The sequence below is a fragment of the Oncorhynchus mykiss genome, unplaced genomic scaffold, assembly GCF_013265735.2.
Source record: "Oncorhynchus mykiss isolate Arlee unplaced genomic scaffold, USDA_OmykA_1.1 un_scaffold_392, whole genome shotgun sequence".
NCBI classification, from domain to species: domain Eukaryota; kingdom Metazoa; phylum Chordata; class Actinopteri; order Salmoniformes; family Salmonidae; genus Oncorhynchus; species Oncorhynchus mykiss.
In genome coordinates, this window is record NW_023493839.1 from 80,414 (window position 1) to 102,214 (window position 21,801).

Here is a 21,801-nt window from a genome sequence, read left to right on the forward strand (position 1 = left end):
AGTGGCTGAAAGCAGAGTTGTGCAGCGGATGCGTGCTGGGCCCATAACCCAGAGGTTGATGGATCGAAAACATTTTCTGCTAACCAGCTTTTTATAGCATTTAAGTGCAAACAAATATTTTTTTTAAATGCGTAGTTTCATTCCATGTGTAAGTGCCATTATACATTTTTTTTTACCTCTTCCATCAGTTCTTATTGGTCATATTGATTACAAAGATCCCCAGTGGCCTAAGACACTGGCCTCCTAAGCCATGGATTGTGAGGTTTAGTCTTTGCTGAAGTGGCTGAAAGCAGAGTTGTGCAGCGGATGCGTGCTGGGCCCATAACCCAGAGGTTGATGGATCGAAAACATTTTCTGCTAACCAGCTTTTTATAGCATTTAAGTGCAAACAAATATTTTTTTTAAATGCGTAGTTTCATTCCATGTGTAAGTGCCATTATACATTTTTTTTTACCTCTTCCATCAGTTCGTATTGGTCATATCGATTAGACACTGGCCTCCTAAGCCATGGATTGTGAGGTTTAGTCTTTGCTGAAGTGGCTGAAAGCAGAGTTGTGCAGCGGATGCGTGCTGGGCCCATAACCCAGAGGTTGATGGATCGAAAACATTTTCTGCTAACCAGCTTTTTATAGCATTTAAGTGCAAACAAATATTTTTTTTAAATGCGTAGTTTCATTCCATGTGTAAGTGCCATTATACATTTTTTTTTACCTCTTCCATCAGTTCTTATTGGTCATATTGATTACAAAGATCCCCAGTGGCCTAAGACACTGGCCTCCTAAGCCATGGATTGTGAGGTTTAGTCTTTGCTGAAGTGGCTGAAAGCAGAGTTGTGCAGCGGATGCGTGCTGGGCCCATAACCAGTTCGTACTGGTTGGGAAAGGTAGACATTGCTCCAGTGGCCTAATGGATAAGGCACTGGCCTCCTAAGCCAGAAATTGTGGGTTCAAGTCCCATCTGGGGTGGTCGGAAACATTGTGGCCCAGCAGAAGCGTGCTAGGTCCATTACCCAGTGGTCGATGGATCGAAAACATTTTCTGCTAACCATAGCATTTAAGTGCCAACAAATAATTTTTTTTAAATGCGTAGTTTCATTCCATGTGTAAGTGCCATTATACATTTTTTTTTACCTCTTCCATCAGTTCGTATTGGTCATATTGATTACAAAGATCCCCAGTGGCCTAAGACACTGGCCTCCTAAGCCATGGATTGTGAGGTTTAGTCTTTGCTGAAGTGGCTGAAAGCAGAGTTGTGCAGCGGATGCGTGCTGGGCCCATAACCAGTTCGTACTGGTTGGGAAAGGTAGACATTGCCCCAGTGTCCTAATGGATAAGGCACTGGCCTCATAAGCCAGGAATTGTGGGTTCAAGTCCCATCTGGGGTTGTCGGAAACATTGTGGCTCAGCAGAAGCGTGCTTGGTCCATTGCCCAGTGGTCGATGGATCAAAAACATTTTCTGCTAACCATAGCATTTAAGTGCCAAAATTTTTTTTTTTTTAAAAGCGTAGTTTCATTCCATGTGTAAGTGCCATTATACATTTTTTTTTACCTCTTCCATCAGTTCGTATTGGTCATATCGATTAGACACTGGCCTCCTAAGCCATGGATTGTGAGGTTTAGTCTTTGCTGAAGTGGCTGAAAGCAGAGTTGTGCAGCGGATGCCTGCTGGGTCCATAACCCAGAGGTTGATGGATCAAAAACATTTTCTGCTAACCAGCTTTTTATAGCATTTAAGTGCGAACAAATATTTTTTTAAAATGCGTAGTTTCATTCCATGTGTAAGTGCCATTATACATTTTTTTTTACCTCTTCCATCAGTTCGTATTGGTCATATCGATTAGACACTGGCCTCCTAAGCCATGGATTGTGAGGTTTAGTCTTTGCTGAAGTGGCTGAAAGCAGAGTTGTGCAGCGGATGCGTGCTGGGCCCATAACCCAGAGGTTGATGGATCGAAAACATTTTCTGCTAACCAGCTTTTTATAGCATTTAAGTGCAAACAAATATTTTTTTTAAATGCGTAGTTTCATTCCATGTGTAAGTGCCATTATAAAAAAAATTTTTACCTCTTCCATCAGTTCGTATTGGTCATATTGATTACAAAGATCCCCAGTGGCCTAAGACACTGGCCTCCTAAGCCATGGATTGTGAGGTTTAGTCTTTGCTGAAGTGGCTGAAAGCAGAGTTGTGCAGCGGATGCGTGCTGGGCCCATAACCCAGAGGTTGATGGATCGAAAACATTTTCTGCTAACCAGCTTTTTATAGCATTTAAGTGCAAACAAATATTTTTTTTAAATGCGTAGTTTCATTCCATGTGTAAGTGCCATTATACATTTTTTTTTACCTCTTCCATCAGTTCGTATTGGTCATATCGATTAGACACTGGCCTCCTAAGCCATGGATTGTGAGGTTTAGTCTTTGCTGAAGTGGCTGAAAGCAGAGTTGTGCAGCGGATGCGTGCTGGGCCCATAACCCAGAGGTTGATGGATCGAAAACATTTTCTGCTAACCAGCTTTTTATAGCATTTAAGTGCAAACAAATATTTTTTTTAAATGCGTAGTTTCATTCCATGTGTAAGTGCCATTATAAAAATTTTTTTACCTCTTCCATCAGTTCGTATTGGTCATATTGATTACAAAGATCCCCAGTGGCCTAAGACACTGGCCTCCTAAGCCATGGATTGTGAGGTTTAGTCTTTGCTGAAGTGGCTGAAAGCAGAGTTGTGCAGCGGATGCGTGCTGGGCCCATAACCCAGAGGTTGATGGATCGAAAACATTTTCTGCTAACCAGCTTTTTATAGCATTTAAGTGCAAACAAATATTTTTTTTAAATGCGTAGTTTCATTCCATGTGTAAGTGCCATTATACATTTTTTTTTACCTCTTCCATCAGTTCTTATTGGTCATATTGATTACAAAGATCCCCAGTGGCCTAAGACACTGGCCTCCTAAGCCATGGATTGTGAGGTTTAGTCTTTGCTGAAGTGGCTGAAAGCAGAGTTGTGCAGCGGATGCGTGCTGGGCCCATAACCAGTTCGTACTGGTTGGGAAAGGTAGACATTGCTCCAGTGGCCTAATGGATTAGGCACTGGCCTCCTAAGCCAGAAATTGTGGGTTCAAGTCCCATCTGGGGTCGTCGGAAACATTGTGGCCCAGCAGAAGCGTGCTAGGTCCATTACCCAGTGGTCGATGGATCGAAAACATTTTCTGCTAACCATAGCATTTAAGTGCCAACAAATATTTTTTTTTAAATGCGTAGTTTCATTCCATGTGTAAGTGCCATTATACATTTTTTTTTACCTCTTCCATCAGTTTGTATTGGTCATATTGATTACAAAGATCCCCAGTGGCCTAAGACACTGGCCTCCTAAGCCATGGATTGTGAGGTTTAGTCTTTGCTGAAGTGGCTGAAAGCAGAGTTGTGCAGCGGATGCGTGCTGGGCTCATAACCAGTTCGTACTGGTTGGGAAAGGTAGACATTGCCCCAGTGGCCTAATGGATAAGGCACTGGCCTCCTAAGCCAGGAATTGTGGGTTCAAGTCCCATCTGGGGTTGTTGGAAACATTGTGGCTCAGCAGAAGCGTGCTTGGTCCATTACCCAGTGGTCGATGGATCAAAAACATTTTCTGCTAACCATAGCATTTAAGTGCCAAATTTTTTTTTTTTTTAAAAGCGTAGTTTCATTCCATGTGTAAGTGCCATTATACATTTTTTTTTACCTCTTCCATCAGTTCGTATTGGTCATATCGATTAGACACTGGCCTCCTAAGCCATGGATTGTGAGGTTTAGTCTTTGCTGAAGTGGCTGAAAGCAGAGTTGTGCAGCGGATGCCTGCTGGGTCCATAACCCAGAGGTTGATGGATCAAAAACATTTTCTGCTAACCAGCTTTTTATAGCATTTAAGTGCAAACAAATATTTTTTTTAAATGCGTAGTTTCATTCCATGTGTAAGTGCCATTATAAAAAAATTTTTTACCTCTTCCATCAGTTCGTATTGGTCATATTGATTACAAAGATCCCCAGTGGCCTAAGACACTGGCCTCCTAAGCCATGGATTGTGAGGTTTAGTCTTTGCTGAAGTGGCTGAAAGCAGAGTTGTGCAGCGGATGCGTGCTGGGCCCATAACCCAGAGGTTGATGGATCGAAAACATTTTCTGCTAACCAGCTTTTTATAGCATTTAAGTGCAAACAAATATTTTTTTTAAATGCGTAGTTTCATTCCATGTGTAAGTGCCATTATACATTTTTTTTTACCTCTTCCATCAGTTCGTATTGGTCATATCGATTAGACACTGGCCTCCTAAGCCATGGATTGTGAGGTTTAGTCTTTGCTGAAGTGGCTGAAAGCAGAGTTGTGCAGCGGATGCGTGCTGGGCCCATAACCCAGAGGTTGATGGATCGAAAACATTTTCTGCTAACCAGCTTTTTATAGCATTTAAGTGCAAACAAATATTTTTTTTAAATGCGTAGTTTCATTCCATGTGTAAGTGCCATTATAAAAAAAATTTTTACCTCTTCCATCAGTTCGTATTGGTCATATTGATTACAAAGATCCCCAGTGGCCTAAGACACTGGCCTCCTAAGCCATGGATTGTGAGGTTTAGTCTTTGCTGAAGTGGCTGAAAGCAGAGTTGTGCAGCGGATGCGTGCTGGGCCCATAACCCAGAGGTTGATGGATCGAAAACATTTTCTGCTAACCAGCTTTTTATAGCATTTAAGTGCAAACAAATATTTTTTTTAAATGCGTAGTTTCATTCCATGTGTAAGTGCCATTATACATTTTTTTTTACCTCTTCCATCAGTTCGTATTGGTCATATCGATTAGACACTGGCCTCCTAAGCCATGGATTGTGAGGTTTAGTCTTTGCTGAAGTGGCTGAAAGCAGAGTTGTGCAGCGGATGCGTGCTGGGCCCATAACCCAGAGGTTGATGGATCGAAAACATTTTCTGCTAACCAGCTTTTTATAGCATTTAAGTGCAAACAAATATTTTTTTTAAATGCGTAGTTTCATTCCATGTGTAAGTGCCATTATACATTTTTTTTTACCTCTTCCATCAGTTCTTATTGGTCATATTGATTACAAAGATCCCCAGTGGCCTAAGACACTGGCCTCCTAAGCCATGGATTGTGAGGTTTAGTCTTTGCTGAAGTGGCTGAAAGCAGAGTTGTGCAGCGGATGCGTGCTGGGCCCATAACCAGTTCGTACTGGTTGGGAAAGGTAGACATTGCTCCAGTGGCCTAATGGATTAGGCACTGGCCTCCTAAGCCAGAAATTGTGGGTTCAAGTCCCATCTGGGGTCGTCGGAAACATTGTGGCCCAGCAGAAGCGTGCTAGGTCCATTACCCAGTGGTCGATGGATCGAAAACATTTTCTGCTAACCATAGCATTTAAGTGCCAACAAATATTTTTTTTTAAATGCGTAGTTTCATTCCATGTGTAAGTGCCATTATACATTTTTTTTTACCTCTTCCATCAGTTTGTATTGGTCATATTGATTACAAAGATCCCCAGTGGCCTAAGACACTGGCCTCCTAAGCCATGGATTGTGAGGTTTAGTCTTTGCTGAAGTGGCTGAAAGCAGAGTTGTGCAGCGGATGCGTGCTGGGCTCATAACCAGTTCGTACTGGTTGGGAAAGGTAGACATTGCCCCAGTGGCCTAATGGATAAGGCACTGGCCTCCTAAGCCAGGAATTGTGGGTTCAAGTCCCATCTGGGGTTGTTGGAAACATTGTGGCTCAGCAGAAGCGTGCTTGGTCCATTACCCAGTGGTCGATGGATCAAAAACATTTTCTGCTAACCATAGCATTTAAGTGCCAAATTTTTTTTTTTTTTAAAAGCGTAGTTTCATTCCATGTGTAAGTGCCATTATACATTTTTTTTTACCTCTTCCATCAGTTCGTATTGGTCATATCGATTAGACACTGGCCTCCTAAGCCATGGATTGTGAGGTTTAGTCTTTGCTGAAGTGGCTGAAAGCAGAGTTGTGCAGCGGATGCCTGCTGGGTCCATAACCCAGAGGTTGATGGATCAAAAACATTTTCTGCTAACCAGCTTTTTATAGCATTTAAGTGCAAACAAATATTTTTTTTAAATGCGTAGTTTCATTCCATGTGTAAGTGCCATTATAAAAAAATTTTTTACCTCTTCCATCAGTTCGTATTGGTCATATTGATTACAAAGATCCCCAGTGGCCTAAGACACTGGCCTCCTAAGCCATGGATTGTGAGGTTTAGTCTTTGCTGAAGTGGCTGAAAGCAGAGTTGTGCAGCGGATGCGTGCTGGGCCCATAACCCAGAGGTTGATGGATCGAAAACATTTTCTGCTAACCAGCTTTTTATAGCATTTAAGTGCAAACAAATATTTTTTTTAAATGCGTAGTTTCATTCCATGTGTAAGTGCCATTATACATTTTTTTTTACCTCTTCCATCAGTTCGTATTGGTCATATCGATTAGACACTGGCCTCCTAAGCCATGGATTGTGAGGTTTAGTCTTTGCTGAAGTGGCTGAAAGCAGAGTTGTGCAGCGGATGCCTGCTGGGTCCATAACCCAGAGGTTGATGGATCAAAAACATTTTCTGCTAACCAGCTTTTTATAGCATTTAAGTGCAAACAAATATTTTTTTTAAATGCGTAGTTTCATTCCATGTGTAAGTGCCATTATAAAAAAATTTTTACCTCTTCCATCAGTTCGTATTGGTCATATTGATTACAAAGATCCCCAGTGGCCTAAGACACTGGCCTCCTAAGCCATGGATTGTGAGGTTTAGTCTTTGCTGAAGTGGCTGAAAGCAGAGTTGTGCAGCGGATGCGTGCTGGGCCCATAACCCAGAGGTTGATGGATCGAAAACATTTTCTGCTAACCAGCTTTTTATAGCATTTAAGTGCAAACAAATATTTTTTTTAAATGCGTAGTTTCATTCCATGTGTAAGTGCCATTATACATTTTTTTTTACCTCTTCCATCAGTTCGTATTGGTCATATCGATTAGACACTGGCCTCCTAAGCCATGGATTGTGAGGTTTAGTCTTTGCTGAAGTGGCTGAAAGCAGAGTTGTGCAGCGGATGCGTGCTGGGCCCATAACCCAGAGGTTGATGGATCGAAAACATTTTCTGCTAACCAGCTTTTTATAGCATTTAAGTGCAAAAAAATATTTTTTTTAAATGCGTAGTTTCATTCCATGTGTAAGTGCCATTATACATTTTTTTTTACCTCTTCCATCAGTTCTTATTGGTCATATTGATTACAAAGATCCCCAGTGGCCTAAGACACTGGCCTCCTAAGCCATGGATTGTGAGGTTTAGTCTTTGCTGAAGTGGCTGAAAGCAGAGTTGTGCAGCGGATGCGTGCTGGGCCCATAACCAGTTCGTACTGGTTGGGAAAGGTAGACATTGCTCCAGTGGCCTAATGGATAAGGCACTGGCCTCCTAAGCCAGAAATTGTGGGTTCAAGTCCCATCTGGGGTCGTCGGAAACATTGTGGCCCAGCAGAAGCGTGCTAGGTCCATTACCCAGTGGTCGATGGATCGAAAACATTTTCTGCTAACCATAGCATTTAAGTGCCAACAAATATTTTTTTTTAAATGCGTAGTTTCATTCCATGTGTAAGTGCCATTATACATTTTTTTTTACCTCTTCCATCAGTTCGTATTGGTCATATTGATTACAAAGATCCCCAGTGGCCTAAGACACTGGCCTCCTAAGCCATGGATTGTGAGGTTTAGTCTTTGCTGAAGTGGCTGAAAGCAGAGTTGTGCAGCGGATGCGTGCTGGGCCCATAACCAGTTCGTACTGGTTGGGAAAGGTAGACATTGCCCCAGTGGCCTAATGGATAAGGCACTGGCCTCCTAAGCCAGGAATTGTGGGTTCAAGTCCCATCTGGGGTTGTTGGAAACATTGTGGCTCAGCAGAAGCGTGCTTGGTCCATTACCCAGTGGTCGATGGATCAAAAACATTTTCTGCTAACCATAGCATTTAAGTGCCAAAATTTTTTTTTTTTAAAAGCGTAGTTTCATTCCATGTGTAAGTGCCATTATACATTTTTTTTTACCTCTTCCATCAGTTCGTATTGGTCATATCGATTAGACACTGGCCTCCTAAGCCATGGATTGTGAGGTTTAGTCTTTGCTGAAGTGGCTGAAAGCAGAGTTGTGCAGCGGATGCCTGCTGGGTCCATAACCCAGAGGTTGATGGATCAAAAACATTTTCTGCTAACCAGCTTTTTATAGCATTTAAGTGCGAACAAATATTTTTTTTAAATGCGTAGTTTCATTCCATGTGTAAGTGCCATTATACATTTTTTTTTACCTCTTCCATCAGTTCGTATTGGTCATATCGATTAGACACTGGCCTCCTAAGCCATGGATTGTGAGGTTTAGTCTTTGCTGAAGTGGCTGAAAGCAGAGTTGTGCAGCGGATGCCTGCTGGGTCCATAACCCAGAGGTTGATGGATCAAAAACATTTTCTGCTAACCAGCTTTTTATAGCATTTAAGTGCAAACAAATATTTTTTTTAAATGCGTAGTTTCATTCCATGTGTAAGTGTCATTATAAAAAATTTTTTTACCTCTTCCATCAGTTCGTATTGGTCATATTGATTACAAAGATCCCCAGTGGCCTAAGACACTGGCCTCCTAAGCCATGGATTGTGAGGTTTAGTCTTTGCTGAAGTGGCTGAAAGCAGAGTTGTGCAGCGGATGCGTGCTGGGCCCATAACCCAGAGGTTGATGGATCGAAAACATTTTCTGCTAACCAGCTTTTTATAGCATTTAAGTGCAAAGAAATATTTTTTTTAAATGCGTAGTTTCATTCCATGTGTAAGTGCCATTATACATTTTTTTTTACCTCTTCCATCAGTTCGTATTGGTCATATCGATTAGACACTGGCCTCCTAAGCCATGGATTGTGAGGTTTAGTCTTTGCTGAAGTGGCTGAAAGCAGAGTTGTGCAGCGGATGCGTGCTGGGCCCATAACCCAGAGGTTGATGGATCGAAAACATTTTCTGCTAACCAGCTTTTTATAGCATTTAAGTGCAAAAAAATATTTTTTTTAAATGCGTAGTTTCATTCCATGTGTAAGTGCCATTATACATTTTTTTTTACCTCTTCCATCAGTTCTTATTGGTCATATTGATTACAAAGATCCCCAGTGGCCTAAGACACTGGCCTCCTAAGCCATGGATTGTGAGGTTTAGTCTTTGCTGAAGTGGCTGAAAGCAGAGTTGTGCAGCGGATGCGTGCTGGGCCCATAACCAGTTCGTACTGGTTGGGAAAGGTAGACATTGCTCCAGTGGCCTAATGGATAAGGCACTGGCCTCCTAAGCCAGGAATTGTGGGTTCAAGTCCCATCTGGGGTTGTTGGAAACATTGTGGCTCAGCAGAAGCGTGCTTGGTCCATTACCCAGTGGTCGATGGATCAAAAACATTTTCTGCTAACCATAGCATTTAAGTGCCAAAATTTTTTTTTTTTAAAAGCGTAGTTTCATTCCATGTGTAAGTGCCATTATACATTTTTTTTTACCTCTTCCATCAGTTCGTATTGGTCATATCGATTAGACACTGGCCTCCTAAGCCATGGATTGTGAGGTTTAGTCTTTGCTGAAGTGGCTGAAAGCAGAGTTGTGCAGCGGATGCCTGCTGGGTCCATAACCCAGAGGTTGATGGATCAAAAACATTTTCTGCTAACCAGCTTTTTATAGCATTTAAGTGCGAACAAATATTTTTTTAAAATGCGTAGTTTCATTCCATGTGTAAGTGCCATTATACATTTTTTTTTACCTCTTCCATCAGTTCGTATTGGTCATATCGATTAGACACTGGCCTCCTAAGCCATGGATTGTGAGGTTTAGTCTTTGCTGAAGTGGCTGAAAGCAGAGTTGTGCAGCGGATGCGTGCTGGGCCCATAACCCAGAGGTTGATGGATCGAAAACATTTTCTGCTAACCAGCTTTTTATAGCATTTAAGTGCAAACAAATATTTTTTTTAAATGCGTAGTTTCATTCCATGTGTAAGTGCCATTATAAAAAAAAAATTTACCTCTTCCATCAGTTCGTATTGGTCATATTGATTACAAAGATCCCCAGTGGCCTAAGACACTGGCCTCCTAAGCCATGGATTGTGAGGTTTAGTCTTTGCTGAAGTGGCTGAAAGCAGAGTTGTGCAGCGGATGCGTGCTGGGCCCATAACCCAGAGGTTGATGGATCGAAAACATTTTCTGCTAACCAGCTTTTTATAGCATTTAAGTGCAAACAAATATTTTTTTTAAATGCGTAGTTTCATTCCATGTGTAAGTGCCATTATACATTTTTTTTTACCTCTTCCATCAGTTCGTATTGGTCATATCGATTAGACACTGGCCTCCTAAGCCATGGATTGTGAGGTTTAGTCTTTGCTGAAGTGGCTGAAAGCAGAGTTGTGCAGCGGATGCGTGCTGGGCCCATAACCCAGAGGTTGATGGATCGAAAACATTTTCTGCTAACCAGCTTTTTATAGCATTTAAGTGCAAACAAATATTTTTTTTAAATGCGTAGTTTCATTCCATGTGTAAGTGCCATTATACATTTTTTTTTACCTCTTCCATCAGTTCTTATTGGTCATATTGATTACAAAGATCCCCAGTGGCCTAAGACACTGGCCTCCTAAGCCATGGATTGTGAGGTTTAGTCTTTGCTGAAGTGGCTGAAAGCAGAGTTGTGCAGCGGATGCGTGCTGGGCCCATAACCAGTTCGTACTGGTTGGGAAAGGTAGACATTGCTCCAGTGGCCTAATGGATAAGGCACTGGCCTCCTAAGCCAGAAATTGTGGGTTCAAGTCCCATCTGGGGTGGTCGGAAACATTGTGGCCCAGCAGAAGCGTGCTAGGTCCATTACCCAGTGGTCGATGGATCAAAAACATTTTCTGCTAACCATAGCATTTAAGTGCCAACAAATATTTTTTTTTAAATGCGTAGTTTCCTTCCATGTGTAAGTGCCATTATACATTTTTTTTTACCTCTTCCATCAGTTCGTATTGGTCATATTGATTACAAAGATCCCCAGTGGCCTAAGACACTGGCCTCCTAAGCCATGGATTGTGAGGTTTAGTCTTTGCTGAAGTGGCTGAAAGCAGAGTTGTGCAGCGGATGCGTGCTGGGCCCATAACCCAGAGGTTGATGGATCGAAAACATTTTCTGCTAACCAGCTTTTTATAGCATTTAAGTGCAAACAAATATTTTTTTTAAATGCGTAGTTTCATTCCATGTGTAAGTGCCATTATACATTTTTTTTTACCTCTTCCATCAGTTCGTATTGGTCATATTGATTACAAAGATCCCCAGTGGCCTAAGACACTGGCCTCCTAAGCCATGGATTGTGAGGTTTAGTCTTTGCTGAAGTGGCTGAAAGCAGAGTTGTGCAGCGGATGCGTGCTGGGCCCATAACCCAGAGGTTGATGGATCGAAAACATTTTCTGCTAACCAGCTTTTTATAGCATTTAAGTGCAAACAAATATTTTTAAAATGCGTAGTTTCATTCCATGTGTAAGTGCCATTATACATTTTTTTTTACCTCTTCCATCAGTTCGTATTGGTCATATTGATTACAAAGATCCCCAGTGGCCTAAGACACTGGCCTCCTAAGCCATGGATTGTGAGGTTTAGTCTTTGCTGAAGTGGCTGAAAGCAGAGATGTGCAGCGGATGCGTGCTGGGCCCATAACCCAGAGGTTGATGGATCGAAAACATTTTCTGCTAACCAGCTTTTTATAGCATTTAAGTTCAAACAAATATTTTTTTTAAATGCGTAGTTTCATTCCATGTGTAAGTGCCATTATACTTTTTTTTTTTAACCATAGCATTTAAGTGCCAAAATTTTTTTTTTTTTAAAAGCGTAGTTTCATTCCATGTGTAAGTGCCATTATAAATTTTTTTTTACCTCTTCCATCAGTTCGTATTGGTCATATCGATTAGACACTGGCCTCCTAAGCCATGGATTGTGAGGTTTAGTCTTTGCTGAAGTGGCTGAAAGCAGAGTTGTGCAGCGGATGCGTGCTGGGTCCATAACCCAGAGGTTGATGGATCAAAAACATTTTCTGCTAACCAGCTTTTTATAGCATTTAAGTGCGAACAAATATTTTTTTTAAATGCGTAGTTTCATTCCATGTGTAAGTACCATTATACATTTTTTTTTTACGTCTTCCATCAGTTCGTATTGGTCATATTGATTACAAAGATCCCCAGTGGCCTAAGACACTGGCCTCCTAAGCCATGGATTGTGAGGTTTAGTCTTTGCTGAAGTGGCTGAAGGCAGAGTTGTGCAGAGGATGCGTGCTGGGCCCATAACCCAGAGGTTGATGGATCGAAAACATTTTCTGCTAACCAGCTTTTTATAGCATTTAAGTTCGAACAAATATTTTTTTAAAATGCGTAGTTTCATTCCATGTGTAAGTGCCATTATACTTTTTTTTTTTTACCTCTTCCATCAGTTCGTATTGGTCATATTGATTACAAAGATCCCCAGTGGCCTAAGACACTGGCCTCCTAAGCCATGGATTGTGAGGTTTAGTCTTTGCTGAAGTGGCTGAAAGCAGAGTTGTGCAGCGGATGCGTGCTGGGCCCATAACCCAGAGGTTGATGGATCGAAAACATTTTCTGCTAACCAGCTTTTTATAGCATTTAAGTTCGAACAAATATTTTTTTTAAATGCGTAGTTTCATTCCATGTGTAGGTGCCATTATATATATATTTTTTTACCTCTTCCATCAGTTCGTATTGGTCATATTGATTACAAAGATCCCCAGTGGCCTAAGACACTGGCCTCCTAAGCCATGGATTGTGAGGTTTAGTCTTTGCTGAAGTGGCTGAAAGCAGAGTTGTGCAGCGGATGCGTGCTGGGCCCATAACCCAGAGGTTGATGGATCGAAAACATTTTCTGCTAACCAGCTTTTTATAGCATTTAAGTTCAAACAAATATTTTTTTTAAATGCGTAGTTTCATTCCATGTGTAGGTGCCATTATACTTTTTTTTTTACCTCTTCCATCAGTTCGTATTGGTCATATTGATTACAAAGATCCCCAGTGGCCTAAGACACTGGCCTCCTAAGCCATGGATTGTGAGGTTTAGTCTTTGCTGAAGTGGCTGAAAGCAGAGTTGTGCAGCGGATGCGTGCTGGGCCCATAACCCAGAGGTTGATGGATCGAAAACATTTTCTGCTAACCAGCTTTTTATAGCATTTAAGTGCAAACAAATATTTTTAAAATGCGTAGTTTCATTCCATGTGTAAGTGCCATTATACATTTTTTTTTACCTCTTCCATCAGTTCGTATTGGTCATATTGATTACAAAGATCCCCAGTGGCCTAAGACACTGGCCTCCTAAGCCATGGATTGTGAGGTTTAGTCTTTGCTGAAGTGGCTGAAAGCAGAGATGTGCAGCGGATGCGTGCTGGGCCCATAACCCAGAGGTTGATGGATCGAAAACATTTTCTGCTAACCAGCTTTTTATAGCATTTAAGTTCGAACAAATATTTTTTTTAAATGCGTAGTTTCATTCCATGTGTAAGTGCCATTATACTTTTTTTTTTTTACCTCTTCCATCAGTTCGTATTGGTCATATTGATTACAAAGATCCCCAGTGGCCTAAGACACTGGCCTCCTAAGCCATGGATTGTGAGGTTTAGTCTTTGCTGAAGTGGCTGAAAGCAGAGTTGTGCAGCGGATGCGTGCTGGGCCCATAACCCAGAGGTTGATGGATCGAAAACATTTTCTGCTAACCAGCTTTTTATAGCATTTAAGTTCAAACAAATATTTTTTTTAAATGCGTAGTTTCCTTCCATGTGTAAGTGCCATTATACATTTTTTGTTACCTCTTCCATCAGTTCATATTGGTCATATTGATTACAAAGATCCCCAGTGGCCTAAGACACTGACCTCCTAAGCCATGGATTGTGAGGTTTAGTCTTTGCTGAAGTGGCTGAAAGCAGAGTTGTGCAGCGGATGCGTGCTGGGCCCATAACCCAGAGGTTGATGGATCGAAAACATTTTCTGCTAACCAGCTTTTTATAGCATTTAAGTGCCAACAAATATTTTTTTTAAATGCGTAGTTTCATTCCATGTGTAGGTGCCATTATACATTTTTTTTTTACCTCTTCCATCAGTTCGTATTGGTCATATTGATTACAAATATCCCCAGTGGCCTAAGACACTGGCCTCCTAAGCCATGGATTGTGAGGTTTAGTCTTTGCTGAAGTGGCTGAAAGCAGAGTTGTGCAGCGGATGCGTGCTGGGCCCATAACCCAGAGGTTTATGGATCGAAAACATTTTCTGCTAACCAGCTTTTTATAGCATTTAAGTGTGAACAAATATTTTTAAAAAATGCGTAGTTTCATTCCATGTGTAAGTGCCATTATACATTTTGTTTTTTACCTGTTACATCAGTTCGTATTGGTCATATTGATTACAAAGATCCCCAGTGGCTTAAGACACTGGCCTCCTAAGCCATGGATTGTGAGGTTTAGTCTTTGCTGAAGTGGCTGAAAGCAGAGTTTTGCAGCGGATGCGTGCTGGGCCCATAACCCAGAGGTTGATGGATCGAAAACATTTTCTGCTAACCAGCTTTTTATAGCATTTAAGTGCGAACAAATATTTTTAAAAAATGCGTAGTTTCATTCCATGTGTATGTGCCATTATACATTTTTTTTTTTTACATCTTCCATCAGTTCGTATTGGTCATATTGATTACAAAGATCCCCAGTGGCCTAAGACACTGGCCTCCTAAGCCATGGATTGTGAGGTTTAGTCTTTGCTGAAGTGGCTGAAAGCAGAGTTGTGCAGCGGATGCATGCTGGGCCCATAACCCAGAGGTTGGTGGATCGAAAACATTTTCGGCTAACCAGCTTTTTATAGCATTTAAGTGCCAACAAATATTTTTTTAAAATGCGTAGTTTCATTCCATGTGTAAGTGCCATTATACATTTTTTTTTTACCTCTTCCATCTGTTCGTATTGGTCATATTGATTACAAATATCCCCAGTGGCCTAAGACACTGGCCTCCTAAGCCATGGATTGTGAGGTTTAGTCTTTGCTGAAGTGGCTGAAAGCAGAGTTGTGCAGCGGATGCGTGCTGGGCCCATAACCCAGAGGTTGATGGATCGAAAACATTTTCGGCTAACCAGCTTTTTATAGCATTTAAGTGTGAACAAATATTTTTTTTAAATGCGTAGTTTCATTCCATGTGTAAGTGCCATTATAAATTTTTTTTATACCTCTTACATCAGTTCGTATTGGTCATATTGATTACGAATATCCCCAGTGGCCTAAGACACTGGCCTCCTAAACCATGGATTGTGAGGTTTAGTCTTTGCTGAAGTGGCTGAAAGCAGAGTTGTGCAGCGGATGCATGCTGGGCCCATAACCAGTTCGTACTGGTTGTGAAACGTAGACAGTGCCCCAGTGGCCTAATGGATAAGGCACTGGCCTCCTAAGCCAGGAATTGTGGGTTCAAGTCCCATCTGGGGTGGTTGTAAACATTGTGGCCCAGCAGAAGCGTGCTGTGTCCATAACCCAGAGGTCGATGGATCGAAAACAATTTCGGCTAACCAGCTTTTTATAGCATTTAAGTGCGAACAAATATTTTTTTTAAATGCGTAGTTTCATTCCATGTTTAAGTGCCATAATACATTTTGTTTTTTACCTCTTCCATCAGTTCGTATTGGTCATATTGATTACAAAGACCCATTTTCGGCTAACCAGCTTTTTATAGCATTTAAGTGCAAACAAATATTTTTTTTAAATGCGTAGTTTCATTCCATGTGTAAGTGCCATTATACATTTTGTTTTTTACCTCTTCCATCAGTTCGTATTGGTCATATTGATTACAAATATCCCCAGTGGCCTAAGACACTGGCCTCCTAAACCATGGATTGTGAGGTTTAGTCTTTGCTGAAGTGGCTGAAAGCTGAGTTGTGCAGCGGATGCGTGCTGGGCCCATAACCCAGAGGTTGATGGATCGAAAACATTTTCTGCTAACCAGCTTTTTATAGCATTTAAGTGCAAACAAATATTTTTTTTAAATGCGTAGTTTCATTCCATGTTTAAGTGCCATTATACATTTTGTTTTTTACCTCTTACATCAGTTCGTATTGGTCATATTGAGTACAAAGACCCCCAGTGGCTTAAGACACTGGCCTCCTAAGCCATGGATTGTGAGGTTTAGTCTTTGCTGAAGTGGCTGAAAGCAGAGTTTTGCAGCGGATGCGTGCTGGGCCCATAACCCAGAGGTTGATGGATCGAAAACTTTTTCTGCTAACCAGCTTTTTATAGCATTTAAGTGCGAACAAATATTTTTAAAAAATGCGTAGTTTCATTCCATGTGTATGTGCCATTATACTTTTTTTTTTTTACATCTTCCATCAGTTCGTATTGGTCATATTGATTACAAAGATCCCCAGTGGCCTAAGACACTGGCCTCCTAAGCCATGGATTGTGAGGTTTAGTCTTTGCTGAAGTGGCTGAAAGCAGAGTTGTGCAGCGGATGCATGCTGGGCCCATAACCAGTTCGTACTGGTTGTGAAAGGTAGACAGTGCCCCAGTGGCCTAATGGATAAGGCACTGGCCTCCTAAGCCAGGAATTGTGGGTTCAAGTCCCAGCTGGGGTGGTTGAAAACATTGTGGCCCAGCAGATGCGTGCTGGGCCCATAACCCAGAGGTAGATGGATCGAAACCATTTTCGGCTAACCAGCTTTTTATAGCATTTAAGTGCCAACAAATATTTTTAAAAAATGCGTAGTTTCATTCCATGTGTAAGTGCCATTATACATTTTTTTTTAACCTCTTACATCAGTTCGTATTGGTCATATTGATTACAAAGATCCCCAGTGGCTTAAGACACTGGCCTCCTAAGCCATGGATTGTGAGGTTTAGTCTTTGCTGAAGTGGCTGAAAGCAGAGTTTTGCAGCGGATGCGTGCTGGGCCCATAACCCAGAGGTTGATGGATCGAAAACATTTTCGGCTAACCAGCTTTTTATAGCATTTAAGTGCGAACAAATATTTTTAAAAAATGCGTTGTTTCATTCCATGTGTAAGTGCCATTATACATTTTTTTTTTACCTCTTCCATCAGTTCGTATTGGTCATATTGATTACAAATATCCCCAGTGGCCTAAGACACTGGCCTAAGCCATGGATTGTGAGGTTTAGTCTTTGCTGAAGTGGCTGAAAGCAGAGTTGTGCAGCGGATGCGTGCTGGGCCCATAACCCAGAGGTTGATGGATCGAAAAATTTTCGGCTAACCAGCTTTTTATAGCATTTAAGTGCAAACAAATATTTTTTTTAAATGCGTAGTTTCATTCCATGTGTAAGTGCCATTATACATTTTGTTTTTTACCTCTTACATCAGTTCGTATTGGTCATATTGATTACAAAGACCCCCAGTGGCTTAAGACACTGGCCTCCTAAGCCATGGATTGTGAGGTTTAGTCTTTGCTGAAGTGGCTGAAAGCAGAGTTTTGCAGCGGATGCGTGCTGGGCCCATAACCCAGAGGTTGATGGATCGAAAACATTTTCGGCTAACCAGCTTTTTATAGCATTTAAGTGCGAACAAATATTTTTAAAAAATGCGTTGTTTCATTCCATGTGTAAGTGCCATTATACATTTTTTTTTTACCTCTTCCATCAGTTCGTATTGGTCATATTGATTACAAATATCCCCAGTGGCCTAAGACACTGGCCTAAGCCATGGATTGTGAGGTTTAGTCTTTGCTGAAGTGGCTGAAAGCAGAGTTGTGCAGCGGATGCGTGCTGGGCCCATAACCCAGAGGTTGATGGATCGAAAAATTTCCGGCTAACCAGCTTTTTATAGCATTTAAGTGCAAACAAATATTTTTTTTAAATGCGTAGTTTCATTCCATGTGTAAGTGCCATTATACATTTTGTTTTTTACCTCTTACATCAGTTCGTATTGGTCATATTGATTACAAAGACCCCCAGTGGCTTAAGACACTGGCCTCCTAAGCCTTGGATTGTGAGGTTTAGTCTTTGCTGAAGAAGCTGAAAGCAGAGTTTTGCAGCGGATGCGTGCTGGGCCCATAACCCAGAGGTTGATGGATCGAAAACATTTTCTGCTAACCAGCTTTTTATAGCATTTAAGTGCGAACAAATATTTTTAAAAAAAGCGTAGTTTCATTCCATGTGTATGTGCCATTATACATTTTTTTTTTACCTCTTCCATCAGTTCGTATTGGTCATATTGATTACAAATATCCCCAGTGGCCTAAGACACTGGCCTAAGCCATGGATTGTGAGGTTTAGTCTTTGCTGAAGTGGCTGAAAGCAGAGTTGTGCAGCGGATGCGTGCTGGGCCCATAACCCAGAGGTTGATGGATCGAAAACATTTTCGGCTAACCAGCTTTTTATAGCATTTAAGTGCAAACAAATATTTTTTTTAAATGCGTAGTTTCATTCCATGTGTAAGTGCCATTATACATTTTGTTTTTTACCTCTTACATCAGTTCGTATTGGTCATATTGATTACAAAGACCCCCAGTGGCTTAAGACACTGGCCTCCTAAGCCATGGATTGTGAGGTTTAGTCTTTGCTGAAGTGGCTGAAAGCAGAGTTGTGCAGCGGATGCATGCTGGGCCCATAACCAGTTCGTACTGGTTGTGAAAGGTAGACAGTGCCCCAGTGGCCTAATGGATAAGGCACTGGCCTCCTAAGCCAGGAATTGTGGGTTCAAGTCCCATCTGGGGTGGTTGAAAACATTGTGGCCCAGCAGATGCGTGCTGGGCCCATAACCCAGAGGTTGATGGATCGAAACCATTTTCGGCTAACCAGCTTTTTATAGCATTTAAGTGCCAACAAATATTTTTAAAAAATGCGTAGTTTCATTCCATGTGTAAGTGCCATTATACATTTTTTTTTAACCTCTTACATCAGTTCGTATTGGTCATATTGATTACAAAGATCCCCAGTGGCTTAAGACACTGGCCTCCTAAGCCATGGATTGTGAGGTTTAGTCTTTGCTGAAGTGGCTGAAAGCAGACTTTTGCAGCGGATGCGTGCTGGGCCCATAACCCAGGGGTTGATGGATCGAAAACATTTTCGGCTAACCAGCTTTTTATAGCATTTAAGTGCGAACAAATATTTTTAAAAAATGCGTTGTTTCATTCCATGTGTAAGTGCCATTATACATTTTTTTTTTACCTCTTCCATCAGTTCGTATTGGTCATATTGATTACAAATATCCCCAGTGGCCTAAGACACTGGCCTAAGCCATGGATTGTGAGGTTTAGTCTTTGCTGAAGTGGCTGAAAGCAGAGTTGTGCAGCGGATGCGTGCTGGGCCCATAACCCAGAGGTTGATGGATCGAAAACATTTTCGGCTAACCAGCTTTTTATAGCATTTAAGTGCAAACAAATATTTTTTTTAAATGCGTAGTTTCATTCCATGTGTAAGTGCCATTATACATTTTGTTTTTTACCTCTTACATCAGTTCGTATTGGTCATATTGATTACAAAGACCCCCAGTGGCTTAAGACACTGGCCTCCTAAGCCATGGATTGTGAGGTTTAGTCTTTAATGAAGAAGCTGAAAGCAGAGTTTTGCAGCGGATGCGTGCTGGGCCCATAACCCAGAGGTTGATGGATCGAAAACATTTTCTGCTAACCAGCTTTTTATAGCATTTAAGTGCGAACAAATATTTTTAAAAAAAGCGTAGTTTCATTCCATGTGTATGTGCCATTATACATTTTTTTTTTACATCTTCCATCAGTTCGTATTGGTCATATTGATTACAAAGATCCCCAGTGGCCTAAGACACTGGCCTCCTAAGCCATGGATTGTGAGGTTTAGTCTTTGCTGAAGTGGCTGAAAGCAGAGTTGTGCAGCGGATGCATGCTGGGCCCATAACCAGTTCGTACTGGTTGTGAAAGGTAGACAGTGCCCCAGTGGCCTAATGGATAAGGCACTGGCCTCCTAAGCCAGGAATTGTGGGAATTGTGGGTGGTTGGAAACATTGTGGCCCAGCAGATGCGTGCTGGGCCCATAACCCATGGATCGAAACCATTTTCGGCTAACCTGCTTTTTATAGCATTTAAGTGCCAACAAATATTTTTAAAAATGCGTAGTTTCATTCCATGTGTAAGTGCCATTATACATTTTTTTTTAACCTCTTACATCAGTTCGTATTGGTCATATTGATTACAAAGATCCCCAGTGGCTTAAGACACTGGCCTCCTAAGCCATGGATTGTGAGGTTTAGTCTTTGCTGAAGTGGCTGAAAGCAGAGTTTTGCAGCGGATGCGTGCTGGAACCATAACCCAGAGGTTGATGGATCGAAACCATTTTCGGCTAACCAGCTTTTTATAGCATTTAAGTGCCAACAAATATTTTTTAAAAATGCGTAGTTTCATTCCATGTGTAAGTGCCATTATACATTTTTTTTAACCTCTTACATCAGTTCGTATTGGTCATATTGATTACAAAGATCCCCAGTGGCTTAAGACACTGGCCTCCTAAGCCATGGATTGTGAGGTTTAGTCTTTGCTGAAGTGGCTGAAAGCAGAGTTTTGCAGCGGATGCGTGCTGGGCCCATAACCCAGAGGTTGATGGATCGAAAACATTTTCGGCTAACCAGCTTTTTATAGCATTTAAGTGCGAACAAATATTTTTAAAAAATGCGTTGTTTCATTCCATGTGTAAGTGCCATTATACATTTTTTTTTTACCTCTTCCATCAGTTCGTATTGGTCATATTGATTACAAATATCCCCAGTGGCCTAAGACACTGGCCTCCTAAGCCATGGATTGTGAGGTTTCGTCTTTGCTGAAGTGGCTGAAAGCAGAGTTGTGCAGCGGATGCGTGCTGGGCCCATAACCCAGAGGTTGATGGATCAAAAACATTTTCGGCTAACCAGCTTTTTATAGCATTTAAGTGCAAACAAATATTTTTTTTAAATGCGTAGTTTCATTCCATGTGTAAGTGCCATTATACATTTTGTTTTTTACCTCTTACATCAGTTCGTATTGGTCATATTGATTACAAAGACCCCCAGTGGCTTAAGACACTGGCCTCCTAAGCCATGGATTGTGAGGTTTAGTCTTTGCTGAAGTGGCTGAAAGCAGAGTTTTGCAGCGGATGCGTGCTGGGCCCATAACCCAGAGGTTGATGGATCGAAAACATTTTCTGCTAACCAGCTTTTTATAGCATTTAAGTGCGAACAAATATTTTTAAAAAATGCGTAGTTTCATTCCATGTGTATGTGCCATTATACATTTTTTTTTTTACATCTTCCATCAGTTCGTATTGGTCATATTGATTACAAAGATCCCCAGTGGCCTAAGACACTGGCCTCCTAAGCCATGGATTGTGAGGTTTAGTCTTTGCTGAAGTGGCTGAAAGCAGAGTTGTGCAGCGGATGCATGCTGGGCCCATAACCAGTTCGTACTGGTTGTGAAAGGTAGACAGTGCCCCAGTGGCCTAATGGATAAGGCACTGGCCTCCTAAGCCAGGAATTGTGGGTTCAAGTCCCATCTGGGGTGGTTGGAAACATTGTGGCCCAGCAGATGTGTGCTGGGCCCATAACCCATGGATCGAAACCATTTTCGGCTAACCTGCATTTTATAGCATTTAAGTGCCAACAAATATTTTTAAAAAATGCGTAGTTTCATTACATGTGTAAGTGCCATTATACATTTTTTTTTTTACCTCTTACCTCAGTTCGTATTGGTCATATTGATTACAAAGATCCCCAGTGGCTTAAGACACTGGCCTCCTAAGCCATGGATTGTGAGGTTTAGTCTTTGCTGAAGTGGCTGAAAGCAGAGTTGTGCAGCGGA

General features: G+C 41.4%; 11 non-coding genes across 11 annotated transcripts; all 11 read left to right on the forward strand.

Annotated features, from left to right (window-relative positions):
- Positions 1–892: 892 nt before the first annotated feature.
- trnar-ccu lies at positions 893–965 on the forward strand. The gene has a single exon. It is a non-coding gene; the product is annotated as a tRNA-Arg (tRNA).
- A 2,512-nt stretch (positions 966–3,477) lies between these two features.
- Positions 3,478–3,550, forward strand: trnar-ccu. Its single transcript has one exon. It is a non-coding gene; the product is annotated as a tRNA-Arg (tRNA).
- A 2,094-nt stretch (positions 3,551–5,644) lies between these two features.
- Positions 5,645–5,717, forward strand: trnar-ccu. The gene has a single exon. It is a non-coding gene; the product is annotated as a tRNA-Arg (tRNA).
- A 1,674-nt stretch (positions 5,718–7,391) lies between these two features.
- On the forward strand, positions 7,392–7,464 carry trnar-ccu. The gene has a single exon. It is a non-coding gene; the product is annotated as a tRNA-Arg (tRNA).
- A 346-nt stretch (positions 7,465–7,810) lies between these two features.
- Positions 7,811–7,883, forward strand: trnar-ccu. Its single transcript has one exon. It is a non-coding gene; the product is annotated as a tRNA-Arg (tRNA).
- A 1,395-nt stretch (positions 7,884–9,278) lies between these two features.
- On the forward strand, positions 9,279–9,351 carry trnar-ccu. Its single transcript has one exon. It is a non-coding gene; the product is annotated as a tRNA-Arg (tRNA).
- Positions 9,352–10,746: 1,395 nt separating this feature from the next.
- Positions 10,747–10,819, forward strand: trnar-ccu. Its single transcript has one exon. It is a non-coding gene; the product is annotated as a tRNA-Arg (tRNA).
- A 4,593-nt stretch (positions 10,820–15,412) lies between these two features.
- trnar-ccu lies at positions 15,413–15,485 on the forward strand. The gene has a single exon. It is a non-coding gene; the product is annotated as a tRNA-Arg (tRNA).
- Positions 15,486–16,550: 1,065 nt separating this feature from the next.
- trnar-ccu lies at positions 16,551–16,623 on the forward strand. Its single transcript has one exon. It is a non-coding gene; the product is annotated as a tRNA-Arg (tRNA).
- A 2,020-nt stretch (positions 16,624–18,643) lies between these two features.
- On the forward strand, positions 18,644–18,716 carry trnar-ccu. Its single transcript has one exon. It is a non-coding gene; the product is annotated as a tRNA-Arg (tRNA).
- A 2,715-nt stretch (positions 18,717–21,431) lies between these two features.
- Positions 21,432–21,504, forward strand: trnar-ccu. Its single transcript has one exon. It is a non-coding gene; the product is annotated as a tRNA-Arg (tRNA).
- Positions 21,505–21,801: the final 297 nt, after the last annotated feature.